The sequence below is a fragment of the Globicephala melas genome, chromosome 12, assembly GCF_963455315.2.
Source record: "Globicephala melas chromosome 12, mGloMel1.2, whole genome shotgun sequence".
NCBI lineage: Eukaryota > Metazoa > Chordata > Mammalia > Artiodactyla > Delphinidae > Globicephala > Globicephala melas.
The window spans coordinates 68,158,929-68,185,234 of NC_083325.1; the positions used below are offsets into that span (position 1 = coordinate 68,158,929).

Here is a 26,306-nt window from a genome sequence, read left to right on the forward strand (position 1 = left end):
TCCTGGACCAACCTCTGATGGACTCTGTTCCCAGTTGTTCAAGGACAGACGGAACAAAAGTGCCCACAAAACTGAGAAGGCATCTTGAGACCGAAAATTGAGGCCGGCAGCTCCGTACAGTCCATGGGTCAGTTTATTGCAGGGTAACTTACTCACAGGGGGCATCTGGACCAGGCAGACAACAATCCAACTGCACCTGCAGCTACACTCTGTGCCGCCAAGGGGCCACTGGGACAATTTTATAGTTAACCCGGGGTAGGGGGACAGGTGCTTGGAAACAGGACCCGCATTCCTAAGATTTATGATGGGAAACTAGTCTCGTGGGTGCCAGGAATATGTAGCAAAGGTCTTCATCATTGTTTGGGGACTAACAGAGCATAGAGGTTACCAGGTCCAAATGATTATTAAGCAATATCTATTAACTACAAAGCTCTTGATGACAGAGAAGTGATTCACTGCACAGTACTTTTCCTGAGTAGTGTCAGCAAAAGGACAGGAGAAATTGTATAAGGCCCAGGATGGCATCAGTTATGCTAACAGCCATACACCGGTCAAGGAGCCAGTGGCAGAAGGCACAGGCTGATCCCAGACTTTCGTCAGGAAGATGCTGTCAATCTTCTCTGATGAGGTTGTTCCCCTGAGTGTCCCGCCACTTGTAGACATCCCTCTCCGTAATACCAGCCACCGTTTCAGTGCTTTCACTGCTCACACTCCTTACCACACCTCAGGATTAAGCCAGAGCTTCTGCACCCACTGAGCCTCTGGAGTCCGCCCAATAATCAGGTCTGTTCCCTTGACCCTTCCATCTCAGCACTTTGATGCCTCTCACCCAAGATTGCCTAAGTGCCTGAATTATGGCAAGGAATTAGCTGCATAATCCCCTTCCCAGTTTCCTGAATTACTTAACCTGCTGAATAGATTGATTTACAATTATCTGCAGACTGAAGGAACTGACCAAAGGTGGGGTGGGGGGAAAGAACAATGGTGCGGTCTATGGCAAAGCTATGCTGAGCTATTCTCCTCACACTAGCTGCCTACCAGGAACAGCTGTTCCTCAAGGACCCTTCTGGAAGACAACCGGCCATCAGTATTTGTGGAGCAGAAGTACCCTGTTGGCGCTCACCTAAGGCCTGGAGCAGATTATTTAGACACCATTTCACAAGAACTGGAGCTGGGGCAGAGTTACACAACGCCTTTTGCCTTACATTGGAACAACTTCTGTCAACAATCCATTTCTACCCACTCTGATTTATGATGAGTGCCCTGAATGGGCATTAAAAGCCAGGACGCTATGACTCATGTAGCTTGAACGTAGGATGGGTTTGTTTTGAAGTTGAACGCCAATAATAAATCAGTGAATGCTTCAAAGACTTAAATTTTCTACAATTTTTGGAATAGGTAATATATGGACATATTACAAAATTCAAAGGAATGAGAGAATGTAGACCCTTCTCACTGCTAGTGAAATGCAAGTCTCCCTCCCTCCTCTTCCCCACTCAACCAATTCCCACCCCTACCCCCAGCCCTGCACACACCATTGAAACCACTGTCATCAGTTTCTTAAGTATCCCTCCAGAGATAGAACATTCTACATATATTATCTCAAATCGCTTAGTAGTTTTCTCAAAGAAGGGCAGCAATGGTCCACAGTAGACTAGACACCTGTGTCTAAAGCCTGAATGATATTGATTGAAATAGGGAGACTCAGACCTTCAGTCTGCTGTGGGAAAACCTGGGTCCATAATACATGCTATTTGTATAAACAGAGTAGATTATATTCTGGTCCATTATGAATGAATAAACAAATATATTTCAAGCATTAGCTATGCGCTGAAAGTAACGATGGCTGATGTCTTTTGAGCACTTACTAAGCCCTCGTATACATCATTTCACTTCATCCCGGTGATAACTTGGGAGGTGCGTGTGGACTGGCTTCCTCAGCTCCCGTAGCATCCTCCTGTGTACCTTCCTACTGCAGAAGCTAGAAAGCAGCTTGCAGCTGATGCTCTGGTTCCACCAATTAGAAGGACTTGCTTCAATTTTGGAACACGGGAGGAAGGCAGACACTGTTTCTCTGCTGTTTTCTGCACTAAACTCTGATTGATATAAACATCTATGAGGTGGATACTATTATTATGTCTGTTTTACATAGAAATTGAGGCACAGTGTAGCTAAGTAACTTGCCTGGAGCCAGGATTTGAACCTGAGCAAGATGACTCCTTTATTACACATTGCTAGGTGCTTTCATAAACCTTTCCCCTTTTAATCTTGTTGGGTCAAATATGAATCACTGCTATTTACAGATGGAGAAATTGGGGCTCAAGTGAGTTTCTCATCCAAGGTTGCATGGCTAATAAATGAAAGCCAAAATGAGCCAGTAGCTTCTGACCCCTATCCTAGTTCTTATTCCACACTTCCAAATACCACCTGAGTAGTTTCTTTAGGAGAATTCAAAGTTTTCAGGAAAACTGGCAGTCCAAATGTCTGCCAGTGACTTTATCTTAGCTGAAGATGCAGACTTGAGGGTGTGGCCAAGATGGCAGGATAGGAAGACCCTGAGCTCACCTCCTCCCACTGGCACATCAAAATCACAACTATGTACAGAGAAACAATCGAGGAGAATGAACTGAAGACCAGCAGAAGAGGTTTTTCACAACTAAAGGTATAATGAAGGAACCACAACAAGACGGGTAGGAAGGGCGAGATGTGGTGTAGTCAAGACCCATACTCCTGAGTAGGTGACCCACAAGTGAGAGATAATCACCGTTGCAGAGGTTCTCCCCAAAGAGTGAGGGGTCTGAGCCACACATTGGGCTCCCCAGCCCTAGGGGGTCCTGCACTGGGAAGATGCACCCCCAGAACATCTGGCTTTGAAGGCTGGGGGCTTGCATACAGGAGAGCCAGAGGGCTGTAGGAAACAGAGACTCTGCTGTTAAAGGGTGCACAAAATCTCACCTGCTCTGAGACCCAGCACAGAGGCAGTAATTTGAAAGGAGCCTGGGTTAAACCCACTTGCTCGTCTTAGAGGTCCTCCCAGAGAGGCAGGAGGCAAATGGGACTCCCCCGAAGACAAAGATGCTGGTGGCAGCCATTTTGGGGAACTCATTCTACCACAAACACACCGGTGCTGGCAAGTGTCATGCTGGAGTCCTCCCTCTAGCCTATTAGCACCAGGGGCTCACCACCCACTAGCCAGTCAGCACCAGTCCTGAGACCCTCTCCCCCCCACAGGCAGAGCAGCCAGGTTAGTGGTGACCTGGATCCATCCACCCTGGACCAGCCCCAGCCCCAGCCCCAGGATCTCCTGGGCCCCGTAGCCAGCTGTACCAAGATACGGTCCTACCCACCAGCAAGCAGGCAGCCTCTGCACAAAGTAGGGCCTGGCAGCCAACAGGGCTGGTGGTGAGTCCCATCTACCAGTGTGCCCGTGGTAGTCCACCTGCCACAACAAGAGGACACATGCAGCCCATATATGGGGCATCCCTAGAGGATACAGCTCTGGTGACCAAAGGAAGTAAGTGTGCTGCTGTGTCTCATAGGATGTCTCCTACATAAGGCCACTTCTCCAAGATTGTGAAATGTAACCAACCTACCTAATACATAGAAATAAAAACAGAGAATTAGGCAACATGAGGTGACAGAGGAATATCTGCAAAATGAAGGAACAAGATAAAACCCCAGAAGAAGAACTAAGCTAAGTGGAGATAATCTACCTGATAAAGCATTCAAGGTAAGTATCATAAAGATGCTCAATGAACTTGGGAGAAGCATGGATGAACACAGTGGGAAGTTGAACAAAGAGTTAGAAAATATAAAGAAGAACCAAACAGAACTAAAGAATACAATAACTGAAATAAAAATACACTAGAAGGAATCAACAGATTAGATGATACACAGGAACAGACGAGCAAACTGGAAGACAGCGTAGTGGAACTCACCCCAGCTCATCAGGGAAAAAAAAGAACTTTAAAAAATGAAGGTAGTTTAAGAGACTTCTGGGACAACATCAAGCATGCTAACATTTGCACTGTAGGGGTCCCAGAAGAAGAAGAGAGAGAAGAAGGGGCAGAGACTATATTTGAAGAGATAATAGCTGAAAACTTCCCTAACCTGGGGAAAGAAACAGACATCTAGGTCCAGGAAGCACAGAGTCCCAAACAAGATCAACCCAAAGAGATTGAAGCCAAGATACATTTGTGATTAAAATGACAAAAATTAAAGATAAAGAGAGAATCTTAAAAGTAGCAAGGGAAAAGCAACTAGTTACATACATACAAGGGAACTCCCACAAGACTACCAGCTGACTTTTTAGCAGAAGCTTTGCAGGCTAGAAGGAAGTGGCATGATATATTTAAAGTGATGAAAAGAACAAAATCCTATGACCAAGAATATTCTACCAGGCAAGGCTATCATTCAGATTTGAAGGAGAGATAAATAGTTTTATAAACAAGCAAAAGCTAAAATTGTTCAGCACCGCTAAACCAGCTTTACAAGAAGTGTTAAAGGAACTTCTCTAAGCAGAAAAGACCACAACTAGAAATTTGAAAATAAAGAAAGGAAAACATATCACTGGTAAAGGTAAATATACAGTAAACATAGTAGATCAGCCACTTATAAAGCTGGTAGGAAGGTGAAAAGACAGAAGTAGTAAAATCATCTGTATCCACAATAAGCAGTTAAGGGATACACAAAACAGAAAGATGTAAAATATGATGTCAGAAACATTAAATGTGGCGGGGGAATAAAAATGCAGGGTTTGGTAGAATGTGTACAAATTTAAGAGATCATCAACTTAATCATATATGTTATATATTTTTATACGTATATATAGTTATACTTATTATAAACCACATGGTAACCACAAACCAAAAATCTATAATAGATGTACTCACAAAAAAGAGAAAGAAATTTAAAAAATAACACTAAAGATAGTCATCAAATCACAAGGGAAGAGAGCAAAACAAGAAAGGAAAAAAAGGAACTATGAAAACAACCAGAAAACAATTAACAAAATGGCAATAAGTATATATCAATAATTATTTTAAATGTAAATGGACTAAATGTTCCAATCAAAACACACAGAGTGGCTGATTGGATAAAAAAAAGAAAACACAAGACCCATATATATATGCTGCCTATAAGAGACTCACTTCAGATCTAAAGGTACACACAGAATGAAAGTGAGAGTATGGAAAAAGGTATTCCATGCAAATGGAAACAGAAAGCTGGGGTAGCAATACAATCAGACGAGATGGAACTTAAAACAAAGACTGCAACAAGAGACAAAGAAGGACATTACATAAGGATCAAGTGATCAATCCAACAAAAAGATATAACAATTGTAAATATATATGTACCGAATATAGGAGTACCTAAATACATAAAGCAAATATTAACAAACATAAAGGTAGAAACTAACAGTAAGACAATAATACTAGGGGACTTTAACACCCCACTGACATCGATAGACAAATCATTCAGGCAGAAAGTCAGTAAGGAAACACTGGTCTTAAATGACACAGATCAGACGGGCTCCATATACATATATAAACATTCCATCCAAAAGCAGCAGAATATGTATCCTTTTCAAGTGCACACTGAATATTCTCCAGGATAGATCACATGGTAGGCCACAAAACACGTCTCAATAAATTAAATAAAATTTTGAAAAAATTAATCTATTTATTTATTTATTTTTGGCTGCATTGGGTCTTTGTTACTGCACACAGGCTTTCTCTAGTTGTGGTGAGGGGGGACTACTCTTTGCTGCAGTGCACGGGCTTCTCCTTGCAGTGGCTTCTCTTGTTGCGGAGCATGGGCTCCAGGCACACAGGCCTCAGTAGTTGTGGCACTCGGGCTCAGTCATTGTGGCTCACAGGCTCTAGAGCACAGGCTCAGTAGTTGTGGCACATGGGCTTAGTTGCTCCGCGGTATGTGGGATCTTCCCGGACCAGGGCTCAAACCCATGTCCCCTGCATTGGCAGGATGATTCTTAACCACTGCACCACCAGAGAAGTCACAAGCCTCAATAAATTTAAGAAGACTGAAATAGTATCAAGCATCTTTACTGACCACAATGATATGAGACTAGAAATCAACTACAAGAATAAAACTGCAAAAAACACAAACACGTGTAGGTCAAACAACATGCTACTAAACAACCAATGCATCACTGAAAATATCAAAAAGAAAATTAAAAAAAAATACCTGGAGACAAGTGAAAATGGAAGCACAATGATCCAAAATCTATGGAAAGCAGGAAAAACAATTCTAAGATAGAAGTTTATAGTGATACAGGCCTACCTCAGGAAACAAGAGAAATCTCAAATAAACCATCTCACCTTACACCTAAAGGTACTAGAAAAAGAAGAACAAACCAAAAGTTAGTAGAAGGAAAAAAAGCAGAAAGTTTAGAGCAGAAATAAATGAAATAGATACCAAAAAAACAATTTAAAATATCAATGAAACTAAGAGCTGGTTCTTGGAAAAGATTTCTAAAAATTGCTAAAGCTTTTGCCAGCCTCATCAAGAAAAAGAGAGAGGGCCCAAATAAATAAAATCAGAAATGAAAGAGAAGTTACAACTGACATCACAGAAATACAAAGGATCATAAGAGATTACTACAAACAATTATACACCAGTAAAATGGACAACCTAGATGAAATGGATAAATTCCTAGAAATGTACAATGTCCCAAAACTGAATATAGAAAAAATAGAAACTGTGAACAGATCAATTACCAGTAATGAAATTGAATCAGTAATAAAATTTTTTTAAAAACCCAACAAACAAAAATCCAGGACAAGATGGCTTCACAGGTGAATTCTACCAAACATTTAAAGAAGAGCTAACACCTATCCTTCTGAAATTCTTTCCAAAAATTGCAGAGGAAGGAATGCTTCCAAACTCATTCCACTAGGCCAGCATCACCCTGACACCAAAACTGGACAAAGACACTACAAAAAAAAAAAAAAAGAGAAAACTACAGGCCAAATCACTGGTGAACATAGATGCAAAAATCCTCAATAAAATAATAACAAACTGATTCAACAATACACTAAAAGGCTCATACACCATAATTAAGTGGGATTTATCTCTGGGATGCAAGGATGTTTCAATATCCACAAATCAATCAACATGACACATCACATTAACAAATTGAAGAATAAACCATATGATCATCTCAGTAGATGCAGAAAAAGCTTTTGATTCAACATCCATCTATGATTAAAAAAAAAAAACTCTCCAAAGGTGCGCATAAAGGGAACATACCTCAACATAATAAAGGCCATATATGAGAAACCCACAGCTAACATTATACTCAATGGTGAAAAGCTGAAACAATTTCCTCTAAGATCAAGAACAAAACAAGCATACCAACTCTCACTACTTTTATTCAGCATAGTATTGGTAGTCCAAGCTATAGTCCAGCCACATCAGACAAGAAAAAGATATAAAAAGAATCAAAATTGGAAAGGAAGAAGTAAAACTGTCACTGTTTGCAAATGATGTGATACTATATATAGAAAATCCTAAAGACACCACCAAAAACTATTAGAATAAATGAATTCAGTAAAGTTGCAGGATACAAAATTAATATACATAAATCTGTTGTTTCTATACACTAACAATGAACTATCAAAAAGAGAAATTAAGAAAACAATTCCATTTTACAATTCCATCAAAAAGAATAAAACACCTAGGAATAAATCTAACCAAGGAGGTAAAAGGCCTGTACTCAAAAAAGGCTCTAAGACATTGATGAAAGAAATTGAAGATGATGCAAACAAATGAAAAGATATACCGTGTTCACAGATTGGAAGAATTAATATTGTTAAAATGGCCATACTATCCAAGGTAATATACACATTCAATGCAATCCCTATCAAAAATCTAATGGCATTTTTCACAGAACTAGAACAAATAATTCTAAAATTTGTATGGAAACACAAAAGACCTTAAATAGCCATAACAGTCTTGAGAAAGAAGAACAAAGTTGGAGGTATCATGCTCTCTGATTTCAAACTATACTATGAAGCTACAGTAATCAAAACAGTATGGTACTGGCACAAAAACAGACACATAGATCAATGGAACAGAATACAGAGCCCAGAAATAAACCCACACTTATATAGCCGATTAATCTAAGACAGGGGAGACAAGAGTATATAATGGAGAAAAGATAGGGACTTCCTTCGTGGTCCAGTGGTTAAGAATCCACCTTCCAATGCAGGGGATGTGTGTTTGATCCCTGGCCAGGGAACTAAGATCCCACATGCTGTGGGGCAACTAAGCCCATGTGCCACAACCACTGAGCCCGTGTGCTCTGGAGCCCATGCACCACAACTAGAGAGCCTGCACGCTGCAACTACTGAGCCCGCATGCCACAACTAGAGAGAAGCCCACGTGCCACAACTACAGAAGATCCCGCATGTCGCAACTAGGACCCGACACAGCCAAATAAACAAATAAATAAATTTTTAGAAAAGAGAGAAAAGATAGCCTCCTTAATAAATGATGTTGGGAAAACTGGACAGCTACATGCAAAAGAATCATACTGGACTACTTTCTCACACAATATACAAAAATAAATTCAAAATGGATTAAAGACTTAAATATATGACCTGAAACTATACAAATCCTAGAAGAAAACACAGGGAGTACACTCTTTGACATCAGTCACAGCAATATTTTTTTGGACCTGTCTCCTCAGGCAAGGCAAACAAAAGCAAAAATAAACAAATGGGACCACATCAAACTAAAAGCTTTTGTACAGCAAAGGAAATTATCAACAAAACAAAAAGGCAATCTACTGAGTGGGAGAAAATATTTGCAAATGATATATCTGATAAGGGGTTAATATCCAAAATATACAAAGAACTCATACAACTCAAAAAAACCCAAACAAACAGATTAAAAAGTGGGCAGAGAACCTGAATATTTAGACATTTCTTCAAAGAAATACAGATGGCCAACAGACACATAAAAAGATGTGCAACATCACTAATCACCAGGGAAATGCAAGTCAAAACCACAATAAGATATCACCTCACATCTGTCAGAATGGCTATTATCAAAAACAAAAATAGGGCTTCCCTGGTGGTGCAGTGGTTGAGAGTCCGCCTGCCAATGCAGGGGACGTGGGTTTGTGTCCCGGTCCGGGAGGATCCCGCATGCCGCGGAGCAGCTGGGCCCGTGGGCCATGCCGCTGGGCCTGCGCGTCCGGAGCCTGTGCTCCGCGACAGGGGAGGCCACGGCAGTGAGAGGCCCGCATACCACAAAACAACAACAACAACAACAAAAAACAACCAAAAAAACAAAAACAAAAATAATAAGTGTTGGCAAAGATGTGGAGAGAAAGGAACACTTGTGCACTGTTGGTGGGAATGGAAATTGGTACAGCCACTACGGAAAACTGTATGGAGGTTCCTCAAAAAATTAAAAATAGAACTACCATAGGATCCAGCAATTCCACTTCTGGGTATTTTTCCAAAGAAAACAAAGACCCTACTTTGAAAAGATATGTGCACCCTAATGTTCATAGCAACATTATTTACAATAGCCAAGATGTGGAAGCAACCTAAGTGTCAACTGATAGATGAATGGATGTATACATACGTATATATGTGGTGTATATATATACAGTGGAATACTACTCAGCCATAAAAAATAAAATCTTGCCATTTGTGACACCATGGATGGACCTGGAGTCAAATAAATCAGACACAGAAAGATATACACTGTATGAGTTCACTTATATGTAGAACCTAATAACCAAAACAAATCAATAAACAAAACAGACTCATAGATACAGAAAACAAACAGATGGTTGCCAGAGCAGGCGGGAAAGGGTGGATAGGTGAAACAGGTGAGGGTGATTAGAAGGTACAAACTCCCAGTTATAAAATAAATGAGTTATGTGGATGCAATGAACAGCTCGGGAAATATAGTCATCAATATTGTAATATCTTTGTATGCTGACAAGTGGTAACTGGACTTACTGCGGTGATTATTTTATAATGTATAGAAATAACAAATCACTATTTTGTGCACCTGGAACTAACGTAGTGTTGTAGGTCAATTAGAGTTCAATAAAGAAGGGGAGGAGGGGCAGTGAGCATGAGAAAGGGGGCGAGGGAGAGAGGGAGAAAGAGAAAAAGAAAAAAAGATACAGACTCACTGTGAAAGGTAAGTGAGAAGAGGAGACCCTCCTGTGGCTCTCTTGCCTCACACACATCTGAGGATTATCCTGTCTCAAAGGAGAAAATTTACCCTCCTGCACAACAGAAATGAAGTTCACATTGGCTATTTTCCTTGACATCAGCGTATGGTGTCTGTTGAAAATATTCCACAAGGTTGAATGGTCAGGCTAACCAAGAGGGATCCAAAAGATGACTTGTTACTCCAAAAGAACAAACTCTGGACAGTGACTCTTTTCTTTCCCATACTAAGGCTCCAGGTTGCACTGGACTTTCTGTGGAAAAGGTTTTGATCTAAAAAGGTATTTGCTAGGGATTTCTTTGGCAGTCCAGTGCTTAAAATTCTGCACTCCCAATGCAGGGGATGCGGGTTCGATCCCCGGTCAGGGAACTAAGATCCTGCATGCCAGGCAGTGTGGCCAATAAAATAAAATAAAGTAAAATAAAAGATATTTGCCAGACTCAACTCCAGCTAGCTTATGTATATATCCAACACCTAATCCACCAACAAAAGACCATGATTTGTCATCTTTGAGGGTATTCAAAACATGTAGCACAGATTTTTAAAGTAATTCAAAACAGAACAGAGTCAAAAGATATTTTAAGGTGTGACAATATTCTTTGGAAGTGGCTCCCAGAAGTAAGTGAAAGAATGGCAAATACCCATTTGGACTCAGAACTTCTGGTCTGTCTATTATATGAAAGTTCATTACTTTGTAGTCATTTCTTATAAATAATAACGTTCTGGTCTATGAAAATTCATTTTTGAAAGATTCATAACAACCACATCGATCATTTAGGATGATTTTGGTCCTAAGCAACACAAAATCCAACACAAACTGGTTTAAGAAATAAAGGGGATTTCTTTTTGGCCCGCTGCCTCTTTTGACTTCCCCCTATTCTGGGTCCTCTCATAATAGTCTTTCCCACCCCCATCACATCCAATACCCAACAGCTTCTCTTCTTGCCTCCAGTTGCTATGAACGAGCTGCTCATGACTTTATCTAAGACCCACTCTCCACATGTGCACAGGATCCTGTCCCCTCTCTCTCAACACACCAATGATCCCCTCTCAATTACTTCCTACTTTAGCAAACCAACATGGTATAATTTTTCCTGATGTCAAAAATCAAAACAAAACTTCTTGACTTCATAACCCCCTCCAGCTTCAATCACATCTTTCTTCCTTCTTTGATGGTAGAAGTCCCTGATGGATTTCTCCATTCTCCTGGACTACCAATTCCTCACTTCCTTTCAGTGAGTTCTGATTCCACTAGTTGAACCACACAGTTATTCTTAGGTTTACCAATGACTTTCTTGTCGCTAAATCCAGCAGTCGGTTTTTCATCTTCATCGTGATCTACCAGCAGCATTTGATACAGTTGACTACCCTGCCTTTTTTGGAAATCCTTTCTTTTCTTGGATTTCAGGATAACTCTTTCTTGGTTCTTCTCTTCGTTGTCCACTCTTTCCTGATCTGCTTTGCTAATTTCTTCCTCATCACGCTGATCTTTAAACCCTGGAGTACACCTTGGTTTGGTTCTGGACCTGTTCCTCTTCTACAGGTATATTCACATCTTGGTTGATTTTACCCACACCCATAACTTCATACACCATCTATATTCTTTCAAATGTTGAACGATTTCTCTCCAGGACTCTAGGTGCATATCTAACTGGCTAGTGAACATTTCCACTTGGATATCTAATGGACATCTGCAACTTAACGTGTCCAAACCAAAACTACTGACAGTTCTGTTTCCAGGATAGCTCAGTAAGCTCCTATGAGACAGACTCCTGTAGATAATAACTATGAACTCTTAAAAACTACCAGTTACCTGAAGGCCTTGGAGAGTGAACAGAAGCAATCAGTTTCTGGAGAGGAATCAACACTTGGAAAAAGCAAATGCACAGGGTGTGTTTCCTGTTTCGTTTTTGTTTTTGTTTTGCCTGAAGCAGGCCACAGTAGAGTCACAACGGGCAGATAAAATGATAGAAAACCTGCAGTCCTTCTGGCCTGAAGAAGCAAAGGAGAGCGTTTAAGGCAGCCACAGCCTTTAGAAAGTGAGGGGAGGAATCCAAGAAAAGAGAGACCCAGAGAAGAAGAACCACACATTTTATGTATAAACTCTGTCCAGGTCTCTGGCCAATTCCTGAAATGTAGCACATGAGGCAGGCTTAAGAGGCCCAGACAAGAATAAAAGAACTGAACTGAGTTTTGAACTGTGGCCCAAGAGACAGTTTATAGTTTGATACAATCAAGTTGACTGCCTGCTAAAGCAAACAGTCCAGCATTTGGGGGAGCTGCAGAACAGAATCCAGAGTGTGCACAAATTAATCACAATGCCCAGCATAGCCCCAAATTTCTCAACACATGAAAAAAGTGGAAAATGTGACCTATACTCAAAAGACAGTCAACAGAAACTGAGCTGACCCAGATGTTAGAATTAGCAGATCATAATTTTAAAGTAAGCTGTTATAACTATGCTTCATGAGGTAAGCCATCATATGTTTGTAAACAATGAAAAGATAGAAAACAGCAGAGAAATAAACTCTATTTTTAAAAAACTAAATGGAAATTCTAGAACTGAAAAAGATAATATTTGAAATAAAAAATTTACTGACTAGGCTTAACAACAAAATGGGGATAACAGAGGAAAGAGTCAATGACCTTGATATTAGACCAGTAGAAAGCATCCAATATGAAGAACAAAGAGGAAAAAAGATTGAAAAAAAAAAATGAACAGAGTCTCAGAGGCTTAAGAAACACTATCAAAATGTTTAACATCAGCTTCCCTGGTGGCGCAGTGGTTGAGAGTCCGCCTGCCGATGCAGGGGACACGGGTTCGTGCCCCGGTCCGGGAGGATCCCACATGCCGCGGAGCGGCTGGGCCCGTGAGCCATGGCTGCTGAGCCTGTGCGTCCGGAGCCTGTGCTCTGCAACGGGAGAGGCCACAACAGTGAGAGGTCAGCATACCGCAAAAAAAAAAAAAAAAAAAAAAAGTTTAACATATGTAACTGGAATCCCAGAAGGAAAGGGGAGAGACTACTGGACAGAAAAAAAATAAGAAATAGCCCAAATCTCCCCCAAATTTGGTGAAAAATATACATTTACAGATTCAAGAAGCCCAGTATACCCCAAGCAAGATAAATACAAAGAAAACTTCCTCAAGGCATGCTGTAGTTAAACTGCTAAAAACCAAAGATGAAGAGAAAATTTTGAAAGTAGCCAGAGAAAAAGGATACATTACATATAGGGGGAAAAAAACCAACTCAAATGACCCTGACTTCTCACCAGAAATAATGGAGGCCAATATCCAATAAGGGGTTAACATCCAAAATATACACAAAATTTGTATAGATATCAAGGCGGGTGGGGGCATGGGATGAACTGGGTGATTGGGATTGACATATATACATTACTATGTATAAAATAGATAACTAATGAGAACCTACTGTATAGCACAGGGAACTCTACTCAGTGCTCTGTGGTGACCTGAATGGGAAGGAAATCCAAAAAAGGGGGATATATGTATATGTATAGCTGATTCACTTTGCTATACAGCAGAAATTAACACAACATTGTAATGCAACTATACTCCAATAAAAAATATATATACACAAAATTTTATATAACTCAATAGCAAACAAACATATAACCCAACTTAAAAATGAGCAAATGACCTGAATAGACATGTTTCCAAAGAAGGTATACAGATGGTCAACAGGTACATGAAAAGGTGCTCAACACCACTAATCATCAGGGAAATTATCAAAAAAGAGAGAGAGAAAAAAATGCCGATGAAGATGTGGAGAAGAGGGAACCCTGTGCACTGTTGGTGGGAATGTAAAGTGGTACAGTCGCTACAGTATGGAGGTTCTTCAAGAAATTAAAAATAGAGCTACCATATGATCCAGCAATCCCACTTCTGGATATATATCCAAAGGAAATGAAACCATTATCTTAAAGAGATATCTGTACCCCCATGTTCATTGCAGCATTATTTACAATAGCCAAGGTATAGAAACAACCTAAGTGTCTGTCAAAAGATGGATGGATAAAGGAAGCGTGGTATATGTGTACAATAGTATATTGCTCAGCCTTAAAAAAGAAGGAAATCCTGTCATTTGCAACAATATGGATGAACCTGGAGGGCATTGTGCTAAGTGAAATAAGTCAGACAGGGAATGACAAATACTTGATGGTATCACTTATACGTGGAATCTTAAAGAAAGGCGGTGGGAGGGAATCAAAATCATAGAAACAGAGAGCAGAAGAGTGGTGGCCACGGGCTATAGGTCAGAAAAATAGGCAGAGGTTGGTAAAAGGGTACAAACTTTCAGGTATAAGATAAATAAAGTCTGAGGATCTAATGTGTAACATGGTGACTAAAGTTGATAACACTGCATTGTATAATTGGAATTTTCTAAGAGGAAAATTTAAATGTTCTCACCCAACCCCAAAAAAAGGTAAATATGGGAGGTGATGGACGTACTAATCAATTTAGATGGGAGCAATCCTTTCACCACGGATCCTACATCAAATCGTTATGTTGCGTACTTTAGATATCTTACAGTTTTATCAGTTATACCTTAATAAAGCTGAAAAAAGGTGGGGGGCCCGGGGAGAAAAGGAACAATGAAGAAGCCAGTGGACCCACATCTCTAAAGTAACTGAAAGTAAAAACTTTCGACCCGGAATTCTGCACTCGGCAAAACTATTCTTCAAAAATGAAGGTAAAATAAAGATATTTCCAGATAAAGAAAAACTAAAAAATGTCACCATTAGCAGATCTTCAGTACAGAAAATGCTAAAGTTCTCAGGCTGAAGGAAAGTAATATAAGAAGGAAATTTGGATTATTAGAAACAAATGAAGACCACGGTAGATACTAATAACCAGATAAATACAAAAACAAATTTGTAATTCCCACTTCGCCCCACCCAAACCTGCTTTTCCTTGTAAGTTCCTTATCTTGGTGAGGAAAACACCATCTTCACATTTCCCCAGGCAAACACCTTGGCTTAGATCCTTCTCTTACTGTCCAGCAAGTAGTCTTGGCTCTACTTTCAAATCAATATATATTCAAAATCTGACCATTTTCTCTACGTCCATTTGCCTTCCTGGTCCAAGCCACTAGTGTCTCTTGCTTGGATTACTGCAATAGCCTGCTAACCAATCTCCCTATTTCTACCCTTGCTACCATGCAGTCAATGGCATAGAACACAGCAGACAAAGGGTTCCTTTTAAAGCCTATGTCAGTCCTTCCACTCTTCTGCTCAACAGGCTCCAACGGCTTCCCATCTCAGCAGGGAACAAAAAGAGTCCTTGTCACAGTCTGCAAAGGCCCCATGTGATGTGGTCCCTGCTACTTCTCTGTTCTTCCTCCCTCCCTCTCTCACTCATTCTGATCTGGCCACGTTGGCTGTTCCTTCCTTGCTTCTCCTCAAACCCACCAGCATGTTCCTGCCTCAGGGACTCTGCTCTTGCCCCAAAATCCTTCTCTGATATTTATGACTCACTCCTTCAATTTTCTCCCTAAATAATGCCTTATCAGTGAAATCTTTCCTAACCATCCTCCTTCATCTTTAGTTTTAGTCATAACACTTCTTGCCTTCATATTCAGTTAAATGTTTGTTGAATGAATGAACGACACAAATACCTATAACACAAGGCTGAAAGCTCAGATAAAGGGCTATGAAAGTTCAGAGGAAGGAAACTGTTATTTCTTGAGTACCCTTCATATTCTAGCACTGTTGTTTATACCATTTAATCTTCATTACTGTCCTGTTAAGTAACTCATTGCCACTAATTTACAGAGAGATGTTGAGGCTCAGAGAGGTTGTTTGCCAAGGTCACATGCATAGTAAGTGATGGCAGCAGAATTCAACCTAGGTCTTTATAATTTCATTTATACATTCATTGCAACACACAGCTCCCAAAACCCCATCTGGCTCAGATGAGGGACAGAGAGGAAGCATCTGGAAAGACTTTCTGGAGGAGGTGGCATCCTGAATCCTGTGAGATAAGAGAAAAAATATTTATATCTATTTCTCAGTTCCTGGCACAGAGTCTTAAAACCCTTATAATTCCCTACATGATGAGAGCCCTAGGAGCATCTTTTGTTCTCATATTGGTCTTTGACCCAGTTTTTGACACAGAATTCCTAAATCCTTTGCAATTTCCTGAGTGATAGCAGTGTCTTTTGATGTAATGAAGTGGCCCTTGGTGGGTTCTTGGATGGGGGCTGGTCACTGGAAAGACCAAGCCACGATTAGAAACTTGGAAATTTTCAGCCCCACCTCATATTCTCCAGAGAGAGGAGAGGGAAAATGGAGTTAATGATCGATCATTATGTGATGAAGCCTCCATAAAAATCCCAAAAGTATGGGGCTCAGAGAGCTTCCAGGTTGGTGGACACGTGGGGAGAACAGCGTGCACGGAGAGGGCAGGAAGTTCCTCACCACCCCCCAACCCCACACACCCTGCCCATGCATCTCTTCCATCTGGCTGTCCCTAATTATATCCTTTTATAATAAACCGGTAAACAGTAAATAAAGTGTTCCTGAGGTCTGTGAGCCATTGCAGCAAATTAGTCAAACCTCCGATTTACAGCCAATCAGTCAGCAGCACAGGTGGCAACCTGGACTTGCAACTGGCATCTGAAGTGTGCAGGGGCCACTCTTGTGGGACTAAGCCCTTAACCTGTGGCATCGGACGCTATCTCCAGGTAGACAGTGTCAGAATTGGATTAAATTCCAAATTAAATTGTAAGACACCCAGCTGGTGTCACAGAATCGCTTGGTGTCGGGAGGTGGGGACGAACCCCACACATCTGGCATCAGAAGGGCTGTGAGTGTGATAGAAGTGCGAGAGCAAAGGAGACACACAGGAGAAGTGGGTTTTCCTAACACAGTTCCCAAGGGAAAAGATATAGGCAGGAGGTGAGCATCGCTCACGATATCAAGGGGTTGGGATGGAAGATGAAACTGCTAAATGGAGAGGCACATCCTAAGACACATGTAAGAGGAGGCGTGATACCAAGAGCAACCTTTGCTACTTCACGATTCTGCCTGAACTTTCCAGCAATTAGAGTTGTCCCCAGATGGAGCCAACGACCTAGGGAAGCAATAAGGATGATATTGTTTATGATTCCTTATCTGTACTGAGTGCTTCAGAATTTACATGTACTTTCACATCCATAACCTCACTGATCCTGTGACAGTTCTGTGACATAGGAAAGGGCAAGTATTCTTTCCCCGTTTTATACCTGAGGAAGATGAGGCTCAGCGATTAGGCTCAAGTCCTTTCACTTGAGGTTCAAAGCTCGTTTGAGGTAGTGAGAGCTCCGTTCTTGAGCCGTAGGGTTCCATGGGTGGGAGCCGTAGGGTTCCGTGTTGGATTGTCATAGTGGGGGGTAGTGTGAACAATGGTGAAAGAACATGATGGGCTCTGTGGACTTTATGGTCCTGGTTCAGTCTTTTTTTTAAGGTTTCTTATGGTAGTAAAATATATCTAACATAAAATTTACTCTTTTAATCATTTTTAAGTGTACAGTTCAGTGGCATTAAGTACATTCACGAAGTTGTGCAACCATCGCCACCATCCGTCTCTGGAACTTTCTCGTCATCCCAAACTGAAGCTCTGATCCCATCAAACACTAACTCCCCTTCCCTCCACCCAGTCCCTGGCAACCACCATGCTACTTTCTGTCTCTATGAATTTAGCTATTCCAGATACATAATATAAGTGAAATGACACAATATTTGTCCTTTGGTGTCTGGCTTATTTCACTTGGCAAAACGTTTTCAAGGTTCATTTGTACTGTAGCATTTATCAGAATTTCATTCCTTTAGAAGGCTGAATAATATTTCATTGTATGGTATATACATACATTTTCTGTATCCATTCCCAGGTGTTGTGGTTCAATCTTGCTAACAAAAGGAGCAGCCTCTTTCTCCAGAAATAGTTCCCCCTTTACGCTGCCAGCTCCAAGGGCAGAATATACCAGCACCCTTTCTCCTTACCCCAGGGAGGCTCTCCCCATGCAAATGGGGTCATTTGCCCAAAGAACTACCTACTTGGGGGATCAGATCCCATTGTGAACACAATGGAAGTTTCTAGTCTTCTAGAAGACAGTATCGTGTGAGGGCAAGGCACCAGAACTTCTTTCCCTGAAGAACATGAATGGCAAAATGCTCCAGGTCTCCCCCTCCCCCAAACCAAGAAATGTAGCTCGGCTGCCTGAGTTGCCTGGGAAGAGGGAGAGAGAAAGAGAGGTGGCCAATGGGGGACAGCCACCACTTCTACCTCGTTCCCTCACAGTCTCCCAAGATGCCCCTGTCCCTCTCAGTCATTACCAACTAGAGGCCGGCCAGAGCTGGGTGGTGTGGCCACCTGTTGGGGACCGGGGGTGGTGCAGCCTTGGGGCCCGGAGAGGCCCCATGCTTTCCAGCTGGACCTGCTGCAAGCACCAGCCAGCAACATCCCTGCTCCACCTCCACCACTGGGGAATGAGAGGCTGGCAGGCTGAGACTGCTGCAGGAAAAGCTAGATAGAAGCCCAGCTGAAAAACAAAAGCTGAAACAAAAGTAGCCCCTATATCCAGACAGAACTTTACTCAGCATTAAGAAGAAATGAGGGGCTTCCCTGGTGGCACAGTGGTTAAGAATCCGCCTGCCAGTGCAGGGGACACGGGTTCGTGCCCCGGTCCGGGAGGATCCCACATGCCGCAGAGCAACTACATCCGCGTGCCACAACTACTGAAGCCAGCGCCTAGAGCCCGTGCTCCGCAACAAGAGAAGCCACCGCAATGAGGAGCCCGTGCACCACGACGAAGTGTAGCCCCCTCCTCGCCGCAACTAGAGAAAGCCCACCCGCGTGCAGCAACGAAGACCCAATGCAGGCAAAAATAAATAAATAAAATTAAAAAAAAAAAAGAAGAAATGAGCTATCAAGCCATGAAAAGACATGGAGGAAATGTAAATGCAAATTACTAAAGGAAAGAAGCCAATCTCAAAAGGCTCCCTACCGTACAATTCCAACCCTATGACGTCCTGGAAAAGGCAAAACGATGGAGACAGTAAAAAGATCAGTGGTTGCCAGGGGTCTGGAGGGAGAGAGGAGTGGATAAGTAGAGCACAGGGTATTTTTAAGGCAGTGAAACTATTCTGTGTGATAGTATTATGATGGATACAGGTGTCAAAACCCATTGAGTGTACAACACTGAGAGTAAAGCCTAAGGTAATCCGTGGACTCTGGGTGATAACATGTCAGTGTAGGTTCACGGATTGTAACAGGTGGACCACGCTGGTAGCGAACGTGGATGGTGGGGAGGCTGTGCATGTGTAGGGCAGGGGTACACAGGGGACCATGGGTAAATGGGAAGTCTCAGGAAGTATCCTGCTCAGCTTTGCTGTGAACCTCAAACTCCTCTAAAAAATAGTCTATTAAAAAAACAAAAGCAACCCTGGGTAACAGAGAGGGCCACCTCCCTCTTCAGGCCAGGAGTCACTCAGCGTTAGGCTCAGAGAGACTTGCTTGCCCCCAGGAGGGGGCAAGGCCCATTTTTCTCTTCTGATGCCATTTCTTCTTCCCAGGGGGCAGGGATGGAGAGGCACTCCTTTGCCTTTTAAGTGTAGGAAGGGGATTCTTTAAGGCCTCTGCTTGATTCCTCAGCTCAAATCTGACACCTCACGAGGCCTCCCCTGACCTCCGTAACCCCTAGTCACTCCCCCTCCCTATCTGGAGGCCTAGTTTTCTGCCCAGCACTCTTCACCACCTGAAATTCACCTACTTGCTTTCATATGCCAAAACTAAGACAGAGCCTTGTCCCTGGTGTCCAGTGGGAGGCACAGAGTAGGAGCTCAATAAATGTTTGTTGATCAAATGAATAACTGTGTGACCAGCTGCATAACCGAGGCTGAGGCAGTTAAACCTTTCTGGACCCCAATTTCCTCATCTGTAAAATGGGCGATTAGACTTAATGACCGTGCTCTCTTCTTGCTACAATGCTCTGAGTGTTCCAGCAAGTATCAGAATGACCTTGTTTTCCCACCCAAGGGCTTCTGCCAGGCCATCAGGTGACTGCGAGGTACTTAGGAAGAGAATCCCTAGCAGCCTGATGGATGCTGTCTGCCTTCTCAGGCTAGGTCTGCAGATGCAGGAGAAAGGCCAGAGTGTGAGCTGAGCAGATTGGGGTGTGGGGAGCCCCCCGCCTAGAATGTAAGCTTTAGGTTGGCGGGGGTTCATATTTGCTTGTGTAGTCCATGTCCCTAGAACAGGGCCTGGCACACAGTGAGCTCACCAGACAGTGACCATATGAGTAAAGCAGCAGCCCTCAGAACATGATTCCAGTCTTGGGTGAGTGTTCTGTTTGGGTTGAGTGTGGTATGAAAACAGCGACAATACTCCCTCCCATTGGTGGAGCCCTTTGCAAAGCGTTTGCACGTGCACGATGCATTTGATTCTCATGACAGCCCCATGAGATAAGGACCATCAAGTATTATTATCCCCAGTTTACAGATGAGATAACTGAGGTTCCAAGAGTTTAGCTTGCCCGAGGCCACACAGCTGGTAAATGGCAGAGCCTGATCTCAAACCCAGGGTTTTTGTTTTTTTTGAATTTTATTTTATTTATTTTTTTTATACAGCAGGTTCTTATTAGTTATCCATTTTATACATATTAGTGTATATATGTCAATCCCAATCTCCTAAAAACTCAGGGTTTTTTGCTCCAGACCCAATGCTTGTGTGTTGCTGGTTGTGCAAAGCCCTGCAGGTGGGCTGGAGAAGGAAGCCTTATGTTAGAGCCAGGGCCCCGAGGATAGAAAAGGCGCAGAGACTGCTGCGACTGGGAGGATGAGTGAGGAGGGGATGGGGTGGGGGAGGGGAGGACTGGGGGAGGATGAGTGAGGAGGGGATGGGGTGGGGGAGGGGAGGACTGGGGGAGGATGAGTGAGGAGGGGATGGGGTGGGGGAGGGGAGGACTGGGGGAGGATGAGTGAGGAGCAGGAGGACAGCAGGCAGAGCCAGATGCTCCCTCCACTCCAGCAGTGGCTGGGACCGCTGGGTGAGAGGCTGGAGAGACCACTGGCCTCACATAGGCGCTCTGCCCCTCAGGTCCAGACATGCCCAGCTGCAAACAGGTCCTTCATGGGGCACAGATGGCAAGGATGTGGGCAAACTGGTTTGAGGAATACAAAAACCAGCTTAAAGCTTTCTTCTCTTTCCCACACAAGGCACCAGACCTGGCCCATCATCCCTATTCCAAGGAACTCTCCAGAATGGCGTCTGGCCAGCCCCCAAATCCGCCTGACTTCACCGAAGTCACTTATATGTCTCTTCAAATCATACACACACACACAGAGCCACCCCAGAGCCCTCGCCCTGGAATTCTCCAAGCTGAGCCCGCTCGGGCCCTCCCCTCACCCCCACCTGTGGAAATCCTTTGCTCCCATCCTGGTTCCCTGCGCTGGGTCCCACCTGGTGCAGGGGTCACAGATGCCGGCCGCATTGCATCAGCCCACATCAGGGAGCCCCGGGGAGCCAGCAGTTATCACAAGTCCCTGAGGCCTTCCCCAGAAACCACGAGGCAGTGATGAGGAAATGGAGGGGGACGGGTGGGTCGGGGACGGTGGCGGCCCACCCACTGGCCTGTGTTTGTCAAGGAGGGCACGGAGCGAGCAGCAGAGTAGAGGTCATCGCGAACGCATGCGCAAGGAGGGACAGACGGGGAGACTGAGGACCCACCTGAAAACCAGCGGGAAGAGGCGCCGTGTCAAAATGTCGTCCTCTTGCTGGAGGGGTGCTTTTCTTTCCAGACGCCGCAGCAAGATCCAAAATGGCCGGAGGGGGACGTCTCGGTTAATCACTGGCCGATGTGTGGGTCTGCTCTATCGGCCCCAAGGCCCGCGCTCCTGCTGCGTGCCAGGCTCCAGAGCCAGAGTCCTCCTTCCTGCTTCACAAGGAGATTTAGATGCCGCTTCCCCGACGCCCGGCTGCAACAGGGCCCCCAGAGCTAGAGCAAACAGGTGATTACCACCACCACGTGTAGCTGGTACTTGTTTATTGATCGCACGTTTCTTGATCACCTACTCTCCCATGCCGTGTGCTAACGGGGTTCTCATTTCCTTAATGGGAGCCTCCCAGAGATGGTTCTGGCGGCCACGACGGGGAGGGTGTGCTTCTGACCTGGGTGGGGTGATCAGACGCCCCGACTTGCCTGGGACAGTCCCATTTTATGGCTGTTGTCCTAGCCTCATTGTCCGCAGAGCCCCCTCTCACTCTCAGAGGCGTCCTGGTTTGGAAGATACATGATAGGTTTGTGGGGGGCCTGGCCCGGGGACTGGCTCAGGGGAGTTGTGTGTGATGTGCCTTGTTCCCAAGAGGGGCAACTGGACTGAGAGAGGCAGACACTAGAGGGCGCCAGTTAGCTGTACTTGGCCGGCCAAGTCCCCAGGCTGGGGCCCGGTTGGCTGCCAGGGGACAAGGCCTGTCTGAGGAGAGTCGCAGGCAGAGGCCGGCAGGTGGGGAACCAGTGCTCAGCAGAGCCCTAGCTGAGCCCTTTCCTGGCCTACACCCAGCCTGGCCCGCCTCCCCCCACCCCCCCACCCCCGCATCCAGCCAGCAGGGTGCCAGAGCAGTGCCTACAAGGGAAGACGGGTCCTGGCACTACCTCCCCTCCTCCATTTCAGCCTGGACAGGCCCCTGCCAGCCTCTCACCCCACCCCCGGGCCCTTGGGCGTGGCATGGCCCACCCTATGGCCCACCCTTGCTGGAGACCTCAGGCCCCTGGGCCTGCTCTCCCGATGGTTTGTGGCTGGGCCTCAGATGGCCGTTCTGGAATGATAGCCAGGCCGGGTCCAAGGAAGCCTCACAGCCCCGGAGGGGTGAAGGTGGGTGGGGAGGGCAGGAGGTAGGATGTAGAAGGGACCCCGGCCACGTGGACTCAGACGCAACACTGGGGTCTGGGCATCCTCTCCTGTGGAGAGCCCAAAAGGCTTGCTGCCCATGAAGAGCCCGCTGCCCGCCGTCCTGACCTGGCCACTGCCCTGGCCACCCCACAACTGGACACAGGATTGGCCTCCAGGGAGGCAAACTCTCTGTCCCCATCTGTTCCCCAGCCCCCAGCCCCCGTGACTCCTCTCCAGGTGAACCTGATGTCACCGGGCGCCAAGCAGGAGAGAGCAGGCCGCACAGAAGCTGGGCTGAGGCCTGTTAGAACCGCACGCGCCGGCATCCAGCAGGCTCGGCCCCGGGTTGCGGCTCTGATATCGGTAGCTGTGTGACGTTGGGCACGTTGTTTAACTTCACTAAGCCTCGGTTCACTCACCTAGAAAAGGTTATAAGAGCGTCTATTTCGCAAGGGTGGTGGGAGGAATAAACGTGGTAAGAACACAGAGCGCCTAGCTCAGTGCCTGGTACCCAAGCAGGCAGTGCCCACGGTGGAGGAGTCTCTGAGCAGCGCCGGCCGGGCCTTTCAGTCCCAGCCCAGCTTTCCTCCTGCAACAGGAGTCCTCGTCTGCAAGAGAACAAAGATGGACCATAAAACGTGTAATGGGGCACATGGTACGTGTAGAGGAATTTCCTATTTGACAGTGACATCATGGCTGCCTTAGTGCCAACAGCCTCAACCTCTTAAAGAATCTTTCATTCATTCGTTCATTTGTTCGTTCATGCATGAGTCCCAGATTATAACTGTTGTCCTGACGTAATGAGTAATAGCCTCCTTTCGCTCTTGAAGTGTCCCGGTTTGGATGATCAATGATATGCATCACCCTACCTAGTGTGCCAGGTTCTGTGCCTGGCGCTAGGGATTGAGAGAGAGATGCTATATAAAGACACTGGGCCTGTAAAGCCTTATATAGGGCTCACCAGCCAGTGAGGAGACAGACAAGGAGATGACTGGAGAAGTGTGAGAAGCGTGGGGCTAGAGATGTGTGGCCAGCTGGTGCCCCTCTGCCCCGTAAAACCCTCCCAAGAAGTACCCTTTGATTTATCTCTCCTTGGGTTCGTTTACTTTCACTTATTTACAAACCAACTTTTTGAGGTCAGTTCATGCCATACATTTTCCACCAGATACATGAAGTAGCAGGTCCTCTTATTCATTATAATATTATTTTTCTCCAGCCTCAGAAGCTGCCTTCTATTCAGATATTTGTGGTCTTCTGTTTTAAGAGTCACAAATATCCCATCTTCTCCTTCATGATCCCATAAACATCGGTTTTCCAGAAGCAGGTACTAATTTAGTTTTTCATTCTCATGGAAAAGTACACAACTGGAAGATGGCAGTGATCTCGAGGCACACTCTGAAAGCCTAGTCCTCATAACTTAGGCCAGAAACACCTCCAAGACATTTAATGAAGTTGAGGGGAGTCTTGGGGAAAAGGAGGGAAGATGAGAGAAAAGGAGCGGGGGTGTACCCTGGGGTTGGCTGGGGGTCAGGGCTGGAGCGGTCACCTCTGGGCTCCTGCCTACTCATCTGAGTTGGGTTGGGGAAGGACAACTGCCCTCCCCAAGGGACCACAGGCAGCCAGGCATGAGTGTATGCGTGAGGGTGGTTCCCCCTCGCCACCCACACCAGAATCAGTGTTGAATGTGGAGGCTTTCAGGGTCCCAAACCTGCCAGGTTCCCACACACTGTGCCCATTCTCCTTGGCCCAGGTCTCATCAAACACCTTCCTCCTTCCCCCACCCACGCCTTTCAGGTTCCTACTCAGTTAACTCAAGGACACCAGGGTCCCACATTTGCTGCAGGGTCTCTGTGTGTGTCCAACACGAGGTGCACCACAGGACTCATATCTGTCCCACCTTCTCACCTGGGGATGGATCTCAGGATTCTATCTCACCATTATCCAAGAGTGTAACTGGGTGAAAATCATGGCTGTACCCGGCCAGCCGCAGGGGGAGCATCACCTTATTTAGATGTGCTGCCCCCAGGGGAGGAAGGAAAGGAAGGAGGAAGAGGGAGATGAAAAGCAAATAGGACCAAAAGGAGAAGAAAGAAGAAGGCATGGGTGATTCTGAGAATCAGGGGCAACTAGTGATGTCATCACAAGGACTGTTTCACCTGGGTCAGTGGGAGGGGGCATGGTGACTCATTTATGAGACTTGCCCCCATATCCCAGAGAAGCCATTCATTTAGCAAGTCATCAAGTCTTTCAGCACATGTTTATTGAGCTGTTACCGTGTTTCAAGCACTGGACTAGGCACAGGGGAGGGAGAGAGAACTGACAAGACACAGGGAGCTTGTGGCCTAGAAGGGAAAGACAGTTCCACTGCAGAGTGTAGGTGTGCCGGGGGCAGAGGGAGATGGGGCCGGAGGCCAGGGGGCTCGGTGCCATTCAGAGGGAGTGGCAGGAAAGACTGCCCCCCAGGAGGGAAGGAGAGGGTGGGGAGGGGACTCTGTGATACGTGCTGTGGGAGGAGTAGGCAGACGCCCGATGGAGGCGGGGGAGGGGAGTTTCAGGCAGAGGAAGGAGCATCGTGCTAGAAGGCACGGAGGTTTCAGGGTGGAGGGAGATTTGGGGAACTGTAAGAGGATCCTGAAAGGGTGCAGGAGAAGGTGGCAAGAAATGAGGTTGAAGAGCTAGGGAGAGCCGATCCTAAAGGAGCTGAGATGCTCTTTCCAGGCAGTGAGGCCCCCCGAAGGTATAAACCCAGGAGAGCGTGCTCAGATCCCCTCCTGGGAGAGGAGACCCTTCGTCTAATGTGGGCAAGTAACTCTGACAGCTGGGTGACCAGCTCGCTCACAGAGAGACGGGCCCCAGTATGGAGCTCTCACGGGAGTCTGGCCTGCACTGGAGGTCTCATCACACATCGCCCCATGCCACCGTCCAGTGATCCTCGGAGGTAGATCGATTTCCCCAGTGGACGGATATAAAGGCTGAGGTGCCGTAGGCATTGAAGCTTGCCCACATCACACAGCCAATAAATGGCAGAGCCAAGATCAGAAGCCAGGTTGTCTAAGCTCTTAACTGCTTCCAAACTCTACCATCCCTAGGCCTCCCTAGGACCTCCTGCTTGAACTCACTTTCCATGATTTTTCACAGCTCTTCCTCAGCCACGGCCAGTTTCATGGGATTCTCTTGAAAAAACAGCCAGGCTTCAC

The 26,306-nt window shown here is 45.1% G+C and overlaps 1 protein-coding gene across 1 annotated transcript in view; it reads right to left on the reverse strand.

Annotated features, from left to right (window-relative positions):
- PLB1 (phospholipase B1) overlaps window positions 1-26,306 on the reverse strand; it is a 189,032-nt gene that overhangs the window by 146,894 nt on the left and 15,832 nt on the right. Inside the window, exons 2-3 of the mRNA XM_060309527.1 lie at window positions 23,529-23,717; window positions 21,947-22,151 (exon numbers count right to left, since the gene is read on the reverse strand). The gene's annotated coding sequence lies outside the window, so the exon portion shown is untranslated. The remainder of the gene's footprint in view (window positions 1-21,946; window positions 22,152-23,528; window positions 23,718-26,306) is intronic.